The sequence below is a fragment of the Trichosurus vulpecula genome, chromosome 4, assembly GCF_011100635.1.
Source record: "Trichosurus vulpecula isolate mTriVul1 chromosome 4, mTriVul1.pri, whole genome shotgun sequence".
Classification (NCBI taxonomy): Eukaryota; Metazoa; Chordata; class Mammalia; order Diprotodontia; family Phalangeridae; genus Trichosurus; species Trichosurus vulpecula.
The window spans coordinates 440,877,710-440,885,189 of record NC_050576.1 but is presented as its reverse complement, the minus strand read 5'-3'; positions in this window follow the sequence as shown (position 1 = coordinate 440,885,189).

The window sequence follows — 7,480 nt, the reverse complement described above, 5'->3', positions numbered from 1 at the left end:
GTCCAGGTGTTGACTTTTTCTGTACTGAATCAAGAGTAACATACTGAATATCCGAGAAGTGCAGTTTAGGAAAATCTCAGGTTGATTCCTTATGCAAACTGAATACTTGAAACCCCTGTGGCCATGGCAGTATATGGAGGCTTTGGTAGAAGTGGGTGTGTCAGGGTGACTTGGAGAGCCTGGGCTCCAAGCCAGCAGGATCAGGCGTACAGCCAGTGGGAAAAGCGGCTGCCGTATTACCTGGGGAGTGTTAGAGCATACACACCCCGGGAACCCATATCCGTCCTCTCCTCACTGGGGAGGGACAGGAGCAGGGGATTGGGCTGTCCTGGCAGATCAGAGATGAAGCCCAAGAAAGCCCAATCTGGCCTTTTAGAACTTAGCAGAACTCCTGTCCACAGGAGGCCCCCTTCAAGGGATAAGGGGGTGGCCACAGTGTAGAGAGATCCAGTTCAGAATTGGTTCTCCCTCCTCAAGAGCCGGCAGAAAACCCTTTCTGGAAGAGGAGAGGACCCTATCTCCTTGCATTCAGGCCCTACAGCCACAGTGGGGGGCGGCAGGGCGGGGAGTGAGCACATCCCTCTGTTGGGTCGCAGGGCACATCCTGCACCCATGAGCTTGGTGTGGAGTCTCCTTCCCAGGGAGAGTTTTCTTGGCTCTTGTGGTTCTCCTTGCCAGGGCTTCTGCGCCTTCCATTTTCACTGTTCAAAGGAGCATCAGGGTCTCTCCCAGGGCTGTCATCTGCAGGGGGAACTCACCAAAAGGACTAGTACCTCCTCATGGTCACTCAGGGTGTAGGGGATGGGCCTTTCAGTGCCCCTTGGACTGAGGGCGGGACAAGGTGGGGCCTGGCTGCCCCTTGTGGTGCCCAGGAGATGTCAGGACTTCATTCCTCCCTTGGGGGCAGGCAGGAGTGTCACCTGTGCCTTCTTTTCCAGTCTGACCACTGCGCCAGTTGCCTCTTTTTCGTGGTGGTGAACAGTGCGGAAGCATCAGGGCAGCCTGTTCACCTCGGACCTCCCTGTTAACATGAGGTGACTTTCTCTTCAACTTGGTGCCAACATCGTGGACATGAGAATAACTGTCAGGACTCTGGACTCTGGCTCTTTGCGTCCCCTCCCAAGTTCTTGGGTGACTCCTATCGGATCTGCTCCTTCTGGGATGAGGGTACCCAGGGGCCTCCTCCTCTGTGCTTCAAGCCCATGGGAAGTTGGGTTCTGGTACTCCCACTGCCTTGGGGAGGGGATTCTGTCCACCTTGGTGGGGCCAGACAAAGGACCCAGCCTCTCAGTGGGCATTGGACTCTGGCTTGGGCATCTTGCTCACAATGCATCCCCCATGGAGGGCAGTGTCCCTGCATCTCTTGTGCATCCAGCCTCCGAGTGCATGGAGTGGCCCCTCCTCAACATCTAGGACATTGGACTGATGTTGCTTCATTGCCATGTTTTTAGTTGTGTGGTTCTTTGATTGTATTTCTTGCTGTGCATTCGTTTACCGTATTGTAAAGCACTCTGTCCCTCAATAAATGATGACTTCTAGGTGACCTCCCGAGCTGTTGTGGTTTCAGGGTGCAGGTGTCCAAACAAGGCTGGGGGGATTGCAATCTTTGCAAATGGCATGTGCTGCTTTGACAAGTGGGGAGAGGAGAGGGAGGCTTTCTCACCCAGTGGGGACCAGCTTTGGGTTAGTAATCCGGGCACCTCCAGGGAGCCTCTCTGGGCCTAGCTAGGGGGAGCAGTTAAGGGTGACCTGGGCTTACCTTCCTTGGCTAAACTTGGCCCTCCCATGGCCTTAAACTACAGGATAGACCTTGCTCAGTGAGCCACATTCCTTTGCTTGATTTCACTTCAGTCTAGCCCATACTTAACTGTTTTGTGGCTGCTGAGCCAAGGATGGGGGTCGTGCGTTGTCCAGCAGGCTAATAGGAGCTGAGGCATTGGGCTGGGGGACCCTTCCCAGGCAGAGCCAAGGAAAGCTTTCCCAAAGGGGAAGGGAGGGGGAGGTCATCGAGATGGCCACCTCGGTGCTGGGCCTTCTCGACTTTTAATAGAAGATACTGGTTCTGTTTGCTCTTTACTCAGCTCACACTTGAGAAGCCTAGCAGGAAGTCTTCAGGGCTGGGGGTGAGCTCAGAGAAAGCGCAGGGCAGATGGCCCCTGAGAGTCAGCCCTAGAAGGGGCCTCTCGGTCATTAAACCAAGCAAGGATCCAGGCAGGTAGAAATCGGGGCAGCAGAGAGAGGGAAACCAGCCAGTCAATGGCCTGCCCATGAGCCATTGAGGGGGAAGGCAGAAGGGTGTGGCCCTAAGGCCTGCTGGCCATACAGCGCTCTGGTAGAGAAGCCTGGGGGAAAGGCCTGAATGGGCCCCCTTCAGAGGGATGGTTTGGTGCCTGCATTCATAATGGAAGGAAATGCCATGACTCAGAGGTTAGTGAAAATAAAGATCATGCAGCTCCTGGAATCTGTGGACTGCAGGCTGACTGTCATTTTATGGAGGAGGAACCTAAGCAGAGAGCCAGGAAGTGATCTAGGGTCATAGGTAGCCCCAGGGCACAGAGGGGGAAGAGCTCTTAGGAGCTAGGTGGCCCTGGGCACATGGCTTATTCTCTGGGCCTCAGCTTCCCCATCTGCAAGATGGGATAATAAGAGTCCCTGCTTCACCAGGTACTTACCAAAACAATGCTACTTATCATTATCGTCATCATTATTCGGTTGAGCATCGAGGGGACTCATCCATCAGACATGGTTTGACTTGACTAGAATTGAGCTCATAGAATTTGTTCAGTTTAATTCAACAAGCATGTTGTCTCCTACTCTGTGCAAGGTGCTAGGCACTCAAGCCATGACGATGTAAAATTCTCCTCCCTCATTCTCAAGGCTAGAGGCCCCTGGACCTCGTGTGCCCATCGGTCACTTCCTCCACCCCTGTAGACACAGAGCAAAGGCATCAGGGCCAGAGGTCTCCAGATCTCATCTGCCCATTGGTCACTTCCTCTACCCCTGTACACATGGAGGGAGCCAAGGCATCAGGGTTAGAGGCCCCTGGACCTCGTCTGCCCATCAGTAACTTCCTCTACTCCTGAAGACACAGAGTCAAGGCATCAGGGCCAGAGGTCTCCAAATCTCATCTGCCCATTGGTCACTTCCTTCACCCCTGTACACATGGAGGGAGCAAAGGTACCGGGGCTAGAGGCCTTCAGACCTCGTTCACCCATCAGTCACTTCCTCTACCCCTGTACACATGGAGGGAGCCAAGGCATCAAGGCTAGAGGCCTCCGGACCTTGTCCACCCATCAGTAACTTCCTCTACCCCTGTAGACACAGAGTCAAGGCACCAGGGCCAGAGTTCTCCAAACCTCATTCACCCATTGGTCACTTCCTCTACCTCTGTACACATGGAGGGAGCCAAGGCACCAGGGCTAGAGGCCTTCAGACCTCGTCCACCCATTGGTCATTTCCTCTACCCCTGTACACATGGAGGGAGCCAAGGCATCAGGGCCAGAGTTCTCCAGACCTCATTCACCCATTGGTCACTTCCTCTACCTCTGTACACATGGAGGGAGCCAAGGCACCAGGGCTAGAGGCCTTCAGACCTCGTCCACCCATTGGTCATTTCCTCTACCCCTGTACACATGGAGGGAGCCAAGGCATCACGGCCAGAGTTCTCCAGACCTCATTCACCCATCGGTCACTTCCTCTACCTCTGTACACATGGAGGGAGCCAAGACACCAGGGCTAGAGGCCTTCAGACCTCGTCCACCCATCAGTAACTTCCTCTACCCTCTGTTGACACAGAGTGAGCAAAGGTGTAAGGTAACTCTAGCTCCTTCCTTCACTGTCCTCTTTCAGAATGGTGTAAACTTAAATGTTTGGTCCCTATGAAAAACCTCACCTAGTTTCTGGGCATTGTTCCTAGAGAGTGAACAGTGACAGCTGTTATATTTCTGGTGTCTCCCTCCAGGGCAAAAGGCACTCTGCAGCCCCCTTGCCTTCCCATATCATGGTAGGCATTACTGGCTGTCTGGTTCACCAGAGGCTCCTTCTGGTGGCTGCCAGGGCTGTCCCTCTCTTGTCTTCTTCCCTGTGCCCAGGCCACTCCCCTTTTCTGGCCACCCATACTGCCTACATGTGGGAGAAATCAAAGTGGTGATGCCCATCCCCCAGTCTCCCCAGGCTCCCCATGCTTGTTTGGTGGGCAGCCCATGCTGAGCACCCTTAGCTGGGAGTTGAGGCTTTTCCATATGTGCATACGTAATACATAGTCTCCCTCATCTTCTTACCTGAAATGTTTCGAGAGTAAGATGCTGTTTTCTGGGTTACAGCATTCCTGTCCGAACTAGGCAAATCCAAATGAGAGATAAAAAGATAAATAAAAGGAAATATAGAAAGGAAATTATAGGCTTAAAAATGCCCCCAAACTGGTAAGAATTCTGATCAGGAGGGATCGAGAACATACATATTTTTATGCTCCCATGAGACTTCAACAAAATTGATGACTTCCTGGGCACAAAAAAACCTTAAATGCAGAAAAGTAGAAATCATAAATGCATCCTTTGCTAACACACACACACACTTAAAAAACAGGAAAAAACTAAAAAAACCACCCAAATGATGGAATCACTGACACCCAGAAGGACCTTAAGGAGATGGACAATAAAAGGCAATCCTTAGAAGGAAATTCATATCACTGAAAATTTCTAGTCATAAAAAGAACTGAATATGAAATTTTTTAAAAAGCTAGAGAGTTGCATTGGAGTCTCCAGAGAAGTATGGGGGGACACCAGCAGCCACTGCCCTGAGAGGCAGCCAGCCCCAAGCCTCAGAGGCACAGGCTGTGGGCAGCAGTGGCATAAAGTGTGTGTGACAGTAAACAGGACGCTGATGTAGGGCTGAACTGGCCTAACGCTGGGCTCTACTCCCCCAGCCAAAGAAGTGTTTTTACCCTGAGGGAGAGCTGGGGAGGAGAATCTTGGCAGTGCCCTATCTCCTGGGAAAGTCTTGCTAAAAGTACCTTAGGGAGAAGCAGGCATCCAGGAGAGAGACATACAAAGCTGACTGAGGGACTGACGTCCCGGGCTAGGGTCCTGGGCCTCACTGTGGATTATGTAAAGACAGGTCTTCGAGGGAGCACAGAGGCTGCTCATTTGCTTTCTCCCTTTCCACTGTTTATAGTGATGAGGCAAGAAAAAGTAAGAGTAAGTTTTAGCAAGGAAGAGGCAAGTGGCTCCATTTGCAGGTGATTCGATGGTTTACCTCAAAATCAATGAAAAATGAACTAAAACAATTCCTGCAAAGCAATAAAATACAAAATGATTCACAAATTTATCAGCATTTCTCTGTATTACTGACAACACAAGCAATGTTTTTGAAATTTTTTAAAATTTTTATTTTCAATTCCAAATTCTCTTTCTACCTCCAGCCCCTCCCCTGCCCTTTGAGAAGGCAAGAAATATAGTACTCATTATTCATATGAAATCAGGCAAAACATTTCCACATTAGCTGGGGGAGGGGAGGGGGGTTGGTGGGAAGGAGAGGTAGGAGAAAGAAAAATAAAGGGGAAAAAATCTGCTTCAGTCTTCACTCGGACTCCATCAGATCTCTCTGTAGGTAGACAGCATTTTTCATCATGGGTTCTTCATCATTGTCTTGGATCATTGTCTTGATCAGGGTAACTACGTCACTCGCACTCATCAGACGATGTTGCTGTTCCTGTGTTCTCCCGGTTCTTCTCACTTCACTCTGCATCAGTTCATGTAAGTCTTTGCAGGTTTTTCTGAAATCATCCTGCTAGTCATTTCTTACAGCGCAATACTATTCCATCACAACCATATGTCACAGCTTGTTCAGCCATTCCCCTGTTGCTGGACATCCCCTCAATTTCCAATTCTTTGCCACCATGTGAGAAAGAAAAGAAGGAATTCTGTTTCCACAGGATTAATACTACTCCCAGCTTTGCAGGAGTGAGAACAGGATATAAGTCAGAGGTGACTAGTTCTCACTGGATCTGTGACCTAGCAGTAAAAGGTTGGAAACTTGTATGCATGCTTAATGAGCTGTTTAATATTATCCAACACACCCCAGGGTGGAGCACACCAATTTAAATGCATATGCAAAAAAAATGAATGCATACGCAATGCATGACAAAGAGGGGGAACATATGAAGGAGAACACGAAATAGGCAGTTCAAGAGGTTGCATTTAGCCAATGGGGAACAAGGGGGGGAATTTGAATTGGGAACAGGGCATCAATAGCCTTGCATTTGTCTGAGCAAGTGTGCTTCTTTAGGGAGTTACCCATTCACAATGAATGTGAAATAAAATAAGAACTTTCCTGGCTTCGCAATGAGTATTGTTCCTTCTAGGACAAGCAGGGTTCTCACAACCACAAAAAGCTGCTAGAAAAACTTTTTTTTTCAAATAGGTCCTTTCCTCTTTTTGATCTCTTTGGGATACAGCCCTAGCAGTGGCATTGCTGGATCAAAGGGTATGCACATTTTTATAGCCCTTTGGGCATAGTTACAAATTGCTCTCCACAGTGGTTGGATCAGTTCACAACTTCACCAACAATGCATCAATGTGAGAGACTGGTAGAAGTTGGGGAAAGTTAGGTTTCCACAGGAGAGTTAATTGAGTTCTACAGAATAATTAATGAAGTGTCAGCTTGAACAAAGAAGAGAGTAAAATTTAACCAGGATGAGGGTCTCCGGACAATCAGAATAGTCTGTGGTTTTGCAGAAACCACAGATTCAGGATGTTAAGAAAACTGGTCTAAACAGGCCAGAGAATGGTCAAAGAGAAAACTGGGTCAAATGGCTACCACTATGCTTAACTGGCCAATTGAATATTACCTACATACCCACAGGGAGGAGTTTTCTGCCACTTTTGAACATGGGACGTATGTTGGGGTAAGGGGGAACATACCAAGGAGTTGCGTGTGGGGGGCGTACGTATAGAGAAGATTGTGACCCGGAAGGAAGTGGACCAGTCCATTCTCTGAAGGGAGGTACTGAGCTGACGACGCATCAGTCTATGTCAGTCTAACAGAATAAAGTTGGTCTCACTCCTGTACCCTCCACTCCCTCTTCCTAAAGAAGGGTGGATTCCGCTCCTGGCCAGGAATGTTTACTGATTTCTTTGGATTCCTCAATAAATAATAATAAATTGCCCTTGATACCTGAATTTCAGTGTCAAGAGTGTTTCTAACAGTGCTGGGCCTGGAGACAGGAAGACCTAAATTCAAATTCAGCTTCAGATGCTTCTGAGCTGTCGTCACTTTGTTGAGGTTTAGGGGTGCTGGGATGCCGAAATGGTAACAGATCCTCGAGTCCTGCTCCAATGGATTCCACCCAAGCCTTCTTTCAGCCAGAGACAAGGGTTATTAAAACACTGATGGAAGGTGGGCATGATTCCAAAGATCCGCCATATTGACCAGACTCTCCATGGAATCTGAGCACCTCCAAGGAGGCAAGGCTGTGGGAACA